Here is a 12,277-nt window from a genome sequence, read left to right as displayed (position 1 = left end):
GCTCAGTGAGGGTCAGCGGAGGCTGAGTAGGGGACTGGATGGTGTCAGATGAGGCTTGCTAAAACAGAAATTTTACATAAAATCCAGAGTCTCATAATATAATACTTAAAGTGTCCAAATTTCAATTGAAAAATCACTTATCGTACCAAGAAGCAGAAATATCTGCACTTGAGTGAGAAAAAAACAAGAAGATACGAAAAAGAGCCAATGGAAACCCTAGAACTGAAAAATAAAATAATTGAAATAAAAAACTCTATGGATAGGTTCAACATCAGAATGAAAGGGATAGAGGAATGAGTCGGATAACTTGATAACAGATACATCAAATTTATCCAATTTGAACAAGAGAGAGAAAACAGACTGAAAAAGGAAAAAAAAAAAGAGCAGAGACTTAGGGGCCTGGAGAATTACAATAATATATCTAACATTCATATCAGAGTTCTGCATGGAGAGAAGAGGGCAGGCCTGAAAAGGTATCTAAAGAAATAATAGTGTGAAAAATTTCCAGATTTATCAAAAAATAGAATTTTACAGATTCAAGAAGCTGAGTAAACACATTTCAGTTCATTTTCTTCAGAACTTCTCAGAACCTTGGGTATACTAATATGCATTATGAAATCAGAATTTCACAAATGGATTACATATGCAACCATTTGTTCATAACTTTAGATAGGGGTCACTCCATCACCTCCCACCTGGGATCAATTTACAGTCTGCATTGATTTATTTTCTTTTTCTTTAAGAAATGTTGGGAAATCGATGATAGTAGCTTTTCTTATTTGAGAAGTATAAGCAACATTGGAATCAAAAGGGATGCACTTTCTTGGGAACTCCCAGAATCACGGAAGGCAGCTCCCCTCAGAAAGATGTGTGAGAAACAGCTCTGTCTAATGAAATCAGGTCTAATCTGGTCTTCTGTGTTTTGAAAAGCTGCCTAACTGCTAGTAGTAGATTTTTGGATAGTGAAGGTGATAATGAATCTGGGTCCCTGAGGTCATAGATGCAAAAACCAGGCTTGACTCAGAGTTTCTTGAACCAGCTAATCCCTTGGAAAATGGATATATATTTGAATCAATAAGTGAATCCTTGGAAACCCAAGAAGGAATAGGCTTGGACAGCTGAGCTCACTTGCATGGAGTAGTATGATCACTATTTTTGGAAGAAACATAAGAGCTGGTATTGAGATCTGGTCCCACACTATGCCATCTTAGCACTGGATTGTGTCCTCTGTGACCAGACTGTGTGGGACTAGTGTATTAGACAGCATTAGACAGCAACCAGCAGCAATGGCTGGAATGGACTGATCAAATTTGACTGCTTGGATTTAGAATCCAAACAGATCCCCATTTGAACTGCATAGGGAACCAGAGTATTATTGGTCAATTTGAGGTGAGGACGGGGGAGAGCCTCAAGAAAATATAAAGAGAAGTGACCTTATCTCCATATGGTATTTGCGGGGACAGTTTACACTGCTCATACTCAGGAATATTTCCTACTCTTTCTTTCAAGTTCTTCTGATGTACAAATACAGCTTCTGTCCTTTGGTAAATATTAATTGAAAGCCTACTGTGTATGGTTCAGGCTAAGTGCAGTATGTCAGAAGTGCTGGTATTATTCGTGATATTTTTCATGTATTTCATAGACATTTATTGACTAACAGGAAAAGGTCACAGAAATTAATGTCATAATCACTGCCCCTAAGGAGTTCAAAATATACACAGACAGATATAAATACAAATGTATGAATCACAGTACAGTTTGATAAGTACTATAAAAGGTACCGAAAAATTCCTGTGGAAACATAAAAAAGCCAGTGTTTTTCACTGCCTATGGGACTAACCATAAAAAGGGTTTGCATGTAAGATTGTGGAAAGGACCCCTGACAGATTGACATAAACCTTTAAAGTATATTTCTGTATTCTTAAAAAAATGTAACATTATGAAATCAGGTAATGTCCTTTCTCGGGTGTATTTTATAGAAATTACCTCATAAGTGAATATAAAAGATGTTTTCTTACCACTAAAGATACTATTTAGGGACCTCAGTAAAGATACATTCCCAAGATGATTATAATTTTAAAATAAAGTTCAGGGAGCCCCAAACTACCTAAAGGTCCTATTTCTCTCCCTCTGAAACTATTCTTTGTCAAGGGCTCGAAACATCCTATTAAAACTGAGCTTTGAGAAGCAGCTATAATTTATTACTGTTGATCCTGATTAATACATCAAATTTACCTCCTCTCTTACTGATTCTTGCATATGTTGTTGTATGTTACAGTTAAAATTAAAATCTGCTCAAAATATTATTTACTTATTTGAATTGTGTGGAATTTTAATGCTTCATTCTACTGCTTCAAAAGAGAATGTATCGAGGTTTCTATAACCCAAGCTGTTGACAAATTAAGCTTCCTAATGAAATCCTCTTATACCTTTAGAACTTAAACTCAACTTAAAGTGGTTTAAAAGACAATGGCAAATGGCTTAATTTTCAAAAGAAATTAGTGGAGTAGGGGAGGGTATAGCTCGAGTGGTAGAGCACATGTTCAGCATGTATGAGGTCCGGGGTTCAATCCCCAGTACTTCCTCTAAAATAAATAAATAAACCTAATCCCTCCCACCAAGGAACTAGTAGAAAGGTAAGTTACACTAAGCATTTTACCAAAACAAATGTTATCTAACCCTGTAGATACATTTCACATCTTTATTCTCTGTTATTTGACATAGAGATACCAGGAGGGACATGGAGGGTCTATATCAGGTGAATTCCCTCAAAAAATGATAACAGAGCTGCCAAGATAAAATGAATATGATTTAAAATTTTAGATTTGTTATAAGTACTTTCTATTTTGCAGATTTAAAGTAATTGCAAAATCTCCAAGCAGTTCATTTAATCAAACGCTGCCTAATCTCTGATCACTTGAACACATAATCAGCTTCACACTTTTGCCCACTTGAGAATTATTGATTCTTCCTATTAAAACAAATACAGATCCAGGTGATACATATTATAATTATCACAGCTAATGTGATTACTGCATGTAAATTGATTACCATAATTAGGATATAGTTATTTGTATGAGAGAGAAGTAAATTGTCTGCAGGGTTTTTGGAGAAAAGAAAGATGAAGACAATCTATCCCTCAGCAACCAAATTAAGGGAAAAATATATTAAGTTAATATCATATGTCACTATTACATATATTTTAATATATATTAACTAACAATTTTTAAATAGCAAGGTTTTGAATGACTTTAGTATGAGAAGAGGGAAGGGCTAGATTGTGGGAAAACGAGAGGAAGAGAAAAACACCAGCAGCAAAGAGAGAAATGGAATAAATAGAAAAAGAAGGAAAATAAGAGGAAAAAAGGAAGATGGAAGGAGGAGAGAAAAGGGAAGAGAAAATAAATACACATTTCCACACAAAATATTGATCTAATGTTGTAATAATGATGCTCTCTTTTGCATTATTGCTCTTCAAAAGAAGTGTGCTAAGTGGAATTCTACTCCCAAGATTTCTTTTTCTCTGTTTTAAGATTTAAAAATTTTAAAACAATGGCTTTGATATCTTCACAGCTCATAAATTAAACAACAACAACAAAATCACCATCACACCACGAGAGACACAAAGATGAAGAAGACTTGGTCTCTCTCCAAAGGAAATTATCTTTTCCATTATGAGAGTTTTATTATAGACCATAGTGTGTTTCAAAAATGTTTCAATTCTTGAACCTCAATGAAATGCAAGCTGCTTAATTCTTACATCACTTATTAAATTAATGAAATGTCACACAAAGGAAAAAACAAAATGAATTGTTGACTGAGTAGTATATTTTATTTCAATATGTAATGTCTGGTTCTGAATAAAGAATGATTTACTAGGTTAAGTCGTAAAATTGGTCTTTACCACAAACTCTATGCTCTTTTGAAATGCAAATAAAAGGTACTTTATAGTAATATTTAATTTGTTTCATATAGCTTGTGTCTCTTTTTTTTTCTAGTGGATCTCTTAGTATTTTGTTCCTTAAAATGAAAACAATTTTTACTACAATATTCTTAATATTTAGTAAAAGAAAATTATGGATAAAGTTTTTTCTTTTTTGTCATACAATATAAAATAGTCATAATGAATTGTATGAAATTTTATCATAATTTTCATGCATTTTATTAATAAAATACATTTTTATTAAAAAGAGCTTTAAAATATAATCTAAGTACATAATTGCTATATTTAGTCACTGTAACCTAGATAGACAATAAATAGTAGACACTCATCAAGTCTAATAACGTCTAACTCAATTTAATATTATTTGATTAAGAACCAATATGTCTGGTACATTATAGGTGCTCAACAAATAATTGTTGAATATTCAACTCATTCTTCTTGTATGACCTGGTTTTGATTTTAAGTCTGGCTCTATAATAGATTTCATTTAAGTTTTTTTATCATATTATTGACTGAATCAAATTGATTACATTGCCATTTCATTTGCTTAGGCAAACTTTTAGCTAGCTGAGAGCAAAAGTTTAATTACACACACTGTGTATGGCACTCAAATGATGGCACTCAAAAATGTCCACACCCCAATCACAGAACCGATGACTATGTTATCTCACATGGGAAAAGAACTCTGCAGATGTTACTAAATTCCTTGAGATAGGAAGATTATTCTGGATAATGAAAGTGGACCCAATTTTACCACATGAGTTCTTTTTTTGGTTTTTTTTTTTTCATTGAAGTATAGTTAGTTACAATGTATCAATTTCTGGTGTACAGCACAATGTCCCAGTCATGCATATATACACATATATTCATTTTCATATTCTTTTTCATTAAAGGTTATTACAAGATATTGAATATAGTTCCCTGTGCTACACAGAAGAAATTTGGGGTTTTTTAAATCTATTTCTGTATAGATTTTGTATAGTACCACATGGATTCTTAAAAGAGGTAAACCTTCCTGGATGCAATCAAAGGATGATATTAGGAGAAGAAAAGTGAAAGAAATGCAAAGTTGCTGTTCTGAAGATGGAGGAAGGGGCCACGAGTCAAGGAATTTGGGCAGCCTCTAAAATCCACTGAAAGCAAGGAAACGGATTGTCTCCGAGAGCCTCCATAAAGGAACGTGGCCCTACTGTCATGATTTTACCCCACTGAGATCTGTGTTGGGCTTCTACTCTTCAGAGACATAAGATGAATAAATATATTTGCATTGCCTTAATCCACTAAATTTGTGATAATTTGTTATAGCAGCAGTCGAAAACTAATACATATGGCGTATGATTCAGTTCCTGCATATTGACGTTGACATAGTATCAATGACATACATAAAGAATGTGTTATAAAATGGTTGATTCATACATAGTTTAACTTAGAGTTGGTACATTTGTGATTCAATTAATTTAAGTCTATATTGACTTTATTTTCCTGAAGGAATGTGAATTTTTTAATTTCTTTTTTGGTGGACCTAATTTAAAATGGTCCCTCCAAAAATTGGCAGTTGGAGCTGCCAGCATATTTAGATGAGTTGGTCTACTTCTTCCTCACGTCATCCCATAAAATCTACTTTCAAGAAAAGACTGAGGTTCACTGTGCTGAAATAACTTATTTGAGCTAATCACTGAAAGAAATAGATTCCCGAGAAATGAAGCCAGATAAGAAAGTGGGAGAAGAGGCATCTGCCGTCCTCGCTGTGGTGGGATATATCCCTGTGGGAGGCTGAAAAACATCTGTGCTTCATGAAACCACTTCGTGAAAGAATTATGCTTCTCCACCAGACATTTCGAGCTCTTAAAAAAGATGCATTTAAAAAAGACAATTTTCCATACTAGCATTTAACTTAGCATTTAGCTCATTTTTATTCTGAATTAATTTAAATGTTCCTATAAAATAGATTTCAAGTTAGACATGATGTTTTTCTAGTTTTATGAAGAGTACCCTTTCCTTCTGAAACGGTAACTATGTGAACTTAGAAAACAAGAACAATGTAGTTAAAAGTTAAGTCCAGATCTAAGAAAAACAAAACTCTCAGAGAAATCCCCAAGTTTCTGTTGGAATATGGAAAGTCTTTGAAGAAAGCATTCACTACAAGGAAAATGTAGATTTTGAGTATGTTTTTCTCTGTAAATCACAAATGAAACTTTTGTGTATGTAAACCCAGTAGACTTCCATTTCTGGTGATATGGCAGAATAAATAACCTGAAAGCTCTGTTACAGAACTCAGAATTGTAGGATAAAATATAACAACACAAGAAAAGGAAAGCAATCCTCAGGAAACAAAAGAAGAAGGAGGAGGAGAAGGAGGAGGAAGAGGAAGGGGAGGGGAGAAATTGACAATGAGGCTGCCCTGGTGATTATGTTGAGGGAGGAGGGATTCACAGGTCCTACAAACCAAGGGGTTTGTGATTCCATTGCAAGGTCTAGTCTTAGGTTCATATGAGGTGGGGATTGTAAAGGAGATCTCTGAATAAAGCCAAGACCTTTAAGGGCCTATAAATAGGTTATTTATTTTTTTAATTACCCATCAAAGCAGTGAGATTCCAAGAATCTATGGTTATCTTAGTTTGGCCTCTGGGTGGGAAACAAGTTTCTCTTAAGAATTTGTAAACACAAACCTGTATTTTAACAAGTTGTGGTCTAAATGTATACAGCTCATATGGTCTAGGGATGCCTCCCAAAAAGTTAAATAGTGGTCCCCAATAAGTAATACTCCTGGGGTGCCTGGCAATAATAAACTCAAAACGTGTCTGGAAGGAGGCATGTTCAATCCAGGCAGAACAGAATTCCTACAGATAAATCACCTTTAAAGATTACTTCCAAGTTCAAAATTTACCATAGAAAAGAGTCAATGGCCACCCAAATAGCCCTGTTGTTACCCCCAGGAACTTTTGAGAATCAGTAGATAGATGAAAAGAAGTACTTTTAAATCAATTAAAGAAATAATAAAAGAATTTTTAAAACATAAGCAAAGAATAAAACATCAGAAAACATATTTTAAAAGAAATTAAGCTACCAAAAAGAAATACACAGCAATTAAAATAAAAATCTAGCACAATGTTTATTCAAAAATTGAAAATCTCTAGAGTGATATGATTCTAATGAGTAAAAAACTATTAAAAACATTTTTAACATATTAAAACATTTTTAATAAGGTAATATAGTAAAAATTAGGACCGTCATGCCACATGGAGTTCACCTTATTTTAGATTTCCCCCTGATTTTAAAATAATACTGTAACAATCACTGATTTATAGATGTCTAGATGTATATTTGTAGTTCCCCCAAAAAAGGAAAGAAAACTAATTTTCCTATGAAGTATGCAGCAATAAATTTGGATGATTTTCAATGTTCAGCTCAAAGACTTCAAAAGAAACTTTAAATGTTAATGGTGCAATAAGAACATAGTTTGCATACTTATATGATAAATATTTTCTATAGTTTAAAGGAATTTTTATGCAATTTTTGTGATACTTTTTTGTCTACAGTTTCTAACAGTATGTATCTTTCACATGCATATGTATTCTTCATTTTATTAAATTGGCTTTATTGGTGGTGGTTAAGTGGCAGATCAACAAAGAGAAACTATAATTTAGGATCTGAATTTTGTTTCTAATTAATTCATCTTCTGTGCGACAACAGCAGGCAGTGGGTAACTTATCAAATAGCCACTCATGCTTTTTATTGGATCTTGCGTCATTGTATACTGCCAGACCACTTAAGAAACCACAACTACAAATCCCTGTTGAATATCTGATTTTTGCAGGGACAAGTCAAGTTTCTGTTGAATTAAAAAAAAAAAAAAGGATTTTCTGAGATAGTGATCAGTTTGATGGAACTTGATTCCCCTCCATTTTTCCCTTGTTCAATTCCTCATTCAGTGATTGAATGGGGAGGGAGGTATAATAAAACAAAAACAAAAACAAACAAACAAAAAAACAACCTGCCTGTTATAGCACTGTAGAGTCCACTATTAAACATTTATTAACTGTAAGATTTTTGCTGTACTGTGAGCTTCTTGGAGACATGGAATAAATCTTGCCTACTATTTATACTCAGAGCCTCACATAAAGTTTCAAAAAGAGTAGACACTCAATGGTATTTACGGAATTAATAAATTAACTAATTTCAACTGTTCCTCCTTATTTCCTTCCTTTTTAATATAAAATAATTAATAATGCAGTTTCATCATTTTACACATACCCTTCATCAAGGCGACACAAAATACTCTAAAATCCCCACTCTTTCTAATTATCACTCATTAAAACTCCTTTCCTAAGATATCCATCAAATGATATTAAAATGCTAGACGACACCTTGAATACTAGTGAGAAATCATTCAAATGGGGTGTGATTGGTCAAGGACATCTCTGCTATTTGGGTCAGCTCAACTCTTTGAAAGAAATGCTACACGTTATTGGTGGAGATGTGTGTGGAGGGCAGTTCAGAAAGCAAGAATGGCTTAACCCAGGGTCCTAGACCTATTTTCAAAAGATAAATACTTCCGGTTCAGGTTAGAGCCATCAGTTTTTTAAATGTTAAGATTTCCACTCCACTTCTTGCTTTCATTCAATTTGATTTTGTCCTAAACTTAGGGTAAACAGCCACAGCTGTCTTTAATTCTTAGAAATTAGAGACCAAGCATATTCTTGCTAATTTTAAACCAGGGCAATTCAGGATAAGATATACCATTTGGTAAACTCTTCAGTGCCTCCTCAGTTTCTGACGTACTCCTCTAAGCATTCACTACTGAGAACTTCAGATCTTATTCTGATGAGTCAGAATTTGGAAAATTATATTAATCCATGGCTTTTTAAAAAATGTTTGCCTTCAGATAGAACATTTGACAATTAGATTGGCTGCTATTTGTCTGTTTTGCTTTCAAGTAATTAGCATTTTTTTATACTTCATGGGCTGTGATGATAAGGTATTTTCAAAATTTTGTATTTCAATTACTTGCAAGAACAAGTATGACTGTAGTTCCACACGATCTCCAATCACTTTATAGAGAAATACAAGTATCTTTTCTGTGTAGTAAATAAAATTGCACTAGTTTTGGGAAAAAAACGTCAAATGAAGGGGAACAGCGTAGAGTACGTAAAGATCCCCAACATGGTGATAAAGAGACTGGGATTCTAGTCCCAGCCCTGTTGTTAACTAGTTGTGTGTCTTTGCGCAAGTCATTTAGATTCCTTGAGTTTCTGTTTTCTTATCTATAAAATTACATGCTCTATTTTCACAATAAAAACAAAGTAGTAAGAATGTTGTTGCTATGAGGGAGAGATGGAAATACATTAAGAAGACAACATAAAAAGGAACATCCTGTCATTTATTATTCTTTCTTGTCTTGCACCAACACTTTAGCAAAAGTATTAAGGTGTCTTTAACAGTTTTAAGCAACACAAATTATTACACATTGAGTTGGACCCTAGAAGACTAACTTTGCCCAATTCATATTCCATGTCTTGCCAAATAGCAGAATTGCTGTTTTAAAATTTGTGTAATCTCACTCTCAAGAACAAATGTACTGATTTTTACAATGGTTATTTATTTACAGCTGAAACCCTACTCATGTTTGTTACAGCATATAAATAAGCTATCATTAGTACACTAGGTTTCCAACCTCAATTTTATCTAAATGCTGTTAAGATAATTTCACAATAATGCATTCGGATATATAGAAAATTCAATATCTTTGATTTGTTGTTAAATTTTAAGCTGACAAAACTGCCCTTTATGGAAGGCTTATATTGTATAATAAATGCAGACATGAAGTACTAAATTACACATACCATAAGCCTCAAATCATCAGCGATATCTCTAGAATTATACTCTGCCCTAAGATATTGGAAGAAATCCTAGAAATTGAGAAAAATGATGGCAGCTGCTGTCACTGTTGCTGGAGCCAAACCAAACTGCAATGTCTACACGTAATCAATCACAGCTCCCTGGGCCCTGCCTTTATCTCCATCTCCAAAAATCAGAGGCCACGGGTGTAAGATGAATAAGCACAATGTCATGAGGAAGCCTGAGCGGTGATCAGAGGAAGAGATTGAGATTCAGACAGACAAGCAGTGGGAGAGCGGCCGCCCACGGCATATAAGTCGGGGTAAATAGGGAGGCCACTATTTCACCTCTTCAACAATCATCCCTCGTGCACCTATTACGTGCCAGGCACTGGTGGGTGTTGGTGATACAAAAAAATGAATTAGATCCAACCCTGCTTATCAGGGAGCTCCCTGTATAACAGGTGAAGCAGAGATGCATAAATATTGTCACCTTTCCTGTGGATGGCTGTGACAATAAAGCTAGGTGCAAAATGTGCTTGGTAGCCCAGAAAAAGACTGAACTGCCAAGGAGACTCAGGAAACTCTCCCCAAGGGAATTGTCACTTGATTTGATGCTTAATAGAAGAATAGGAATTTTCCAGTTGGAGGAGGGAGTCAAAGGGCATTTAGGTCGGGGAAAGAACAAGTAAAAGAAAGGGACATGAAAAAGCACTCAGGCTAAAGGAACTAGGTTTAGTGTGCTCAGCCAAAGCTCTTGGTGTAGTTGTGGAGGCAGGAGGTTAAGAAAAAATAGAAGTGAATTGACTAGAAAAGCAGACTGGAGCCATATGATGAAACTTCTCATCTGCCATGTTGAAGAGTCTGAATCTTAACCTGCACTCAACAGGGAAGTCAACAGGATTTATAAAAAAAGGTCTTTTTTAGAATGGGACATCGGGGGAAAGTGTGGAGGGGTAATTTGATAGGGAGGACTGCAGGAATGAAGGAGGAAATACTAATTAGGAGGCTGGGTCACAATCGTCTAGACGAAGAAGACAAATCCAAATGCTTTCAAAGGCTGGCAAGTAAAGTAAATGTGAAGGTGGACCCCACCCTCTTACCCTGGACATTAAATTCAAGTAAACAAACTACCCTGGCCAAGCATCACTCAGGATACAATTTGGTTCAGGAATGCCGATTTTTAAAATCACAGGTAGGAGAAAGGATGATAACATTTTGAATTATGCAGTGGAAGAATGAAGAATGAAAAAGGGACAATGAAAAGAATATAAAAACAAATACATGTATGTTCATGTATGACTGACACATTATGCTGTGCACCAGAAATTGACACAACATTGTAAACTGACTATACTTCATTTAAAAAAATATATATATATACAAAAAAAAAGAAAGAAAAAGGGCTGGTTAATTCCAGATCTATTTGAATGGCAAATAGAGCTGTTCCAGCTATTTCTGAATAGTTAAGAAATTAGAATATACACCAAAATGGCCACAATGTGTGCTCACTGACTCCATCCAGTAACAGCGAAGGAGAAAGTAAGAGAGAAAACCCTGCCTCTTATGCACTGCCAGTGGAAAAAAAATTCTGCATAGATACTTACAAGTAGAAGTCAATGTGATTTTTTTAAAAAACACGTTGAAACTATAGTTTGGTCCTAGCAATACAGAAAATTGCCTAGCCTTAGTCAGAGGCTGTTTTATTTTTTCCATTACCTATTTTTTAAGGTGGACAGTGCATCTGGGCAAAAAAATACAACAAACAAACAAAAACTATACTAGAGCAGTGACAGAAGTCAAAATGATTATATTATTAAAAGTTATTTTCAATTGCAATTCTGCTATTACTTTATACAATTAATCCTCTTACTCCCTTAATCTATATCTAAATAGATGTGCTAGCAACAACCACAGAGTGGCAGGAAGGATTGCAGACGTGGAATCTACTTCGACTTGGAGTGAGGGAAACATAAATGAGGAAATACAGAGACTTAATTCTAAGGGCTGAATAATTTCTGGACAAAAGAGGAATTCTAATAGATAATAAGAATAATGAACTGAATAGAGGTAGTTATCTCAAAACCAAAGTGGAATGTTAAAATGATTTTCCCCACTTAAGCTAACCGATCATAAATTATTACTGAGGTAATATGGATAAATATTATCTTACTATTATATGTGATTTAAAAAAAGCACCATATACAATTCCGATACATTTAAGCATGCAATTTAAGTGCATTTCCTGCTTTCGAAAATGACTGCAATTTACATGTATCACTTACATAAACATAGTATGTCTTACATATGTCAGGTGATTAATGAATAGATTAACTGAACAGTGGTTAGACAGCATAATAGAATGGCAAAATTTGTGTCAGAAGACTGATATTTTGAAAAAACAAAGTCAAGAGCTGAGTGAGAATTTGGAGTCTTGATCATATCACAGTTGGCCATTTGCTGTGCAACCTTCAGCAAGGCCCAATCTCTGTGTTCA

The 12,277-nt window shown here is 34.4% G+C and overlaps 1 protein-coding gene across 6 annotated transcripts in view; it reads right to left on the bottom strand.

Moving 5' to 3' along the window:
- The window catches only part of PCDH11X (protocadherin 11 X-linked), a 542,639-nt gene that overhangs the window by 426,397 nt on the left and 103,965 nt on the right, over positions 1 to 12,277 (bottom strand). The window lies entirely within an intron of this gene.

Source organism: Camelus ferus, chromosome X (assembly GCF_009834535.1).
Source record: "Camelus ferus isolate YT-003-E chromosome X, BCGSAC_Cfer_1.0, whole genome shotgun sequence".
In the NCBI taxonomy this organism is placed as follows: Eukaryota; Metazoa; Chordata; class Mammalia; order Artiodactyla; family Camelidae; genus Camelus; species Camelus ferus.
Note: the sequence above shows the minus strand (reverse complement) of the source record. Positions and strands in the feature narration are given on the sequence as shown.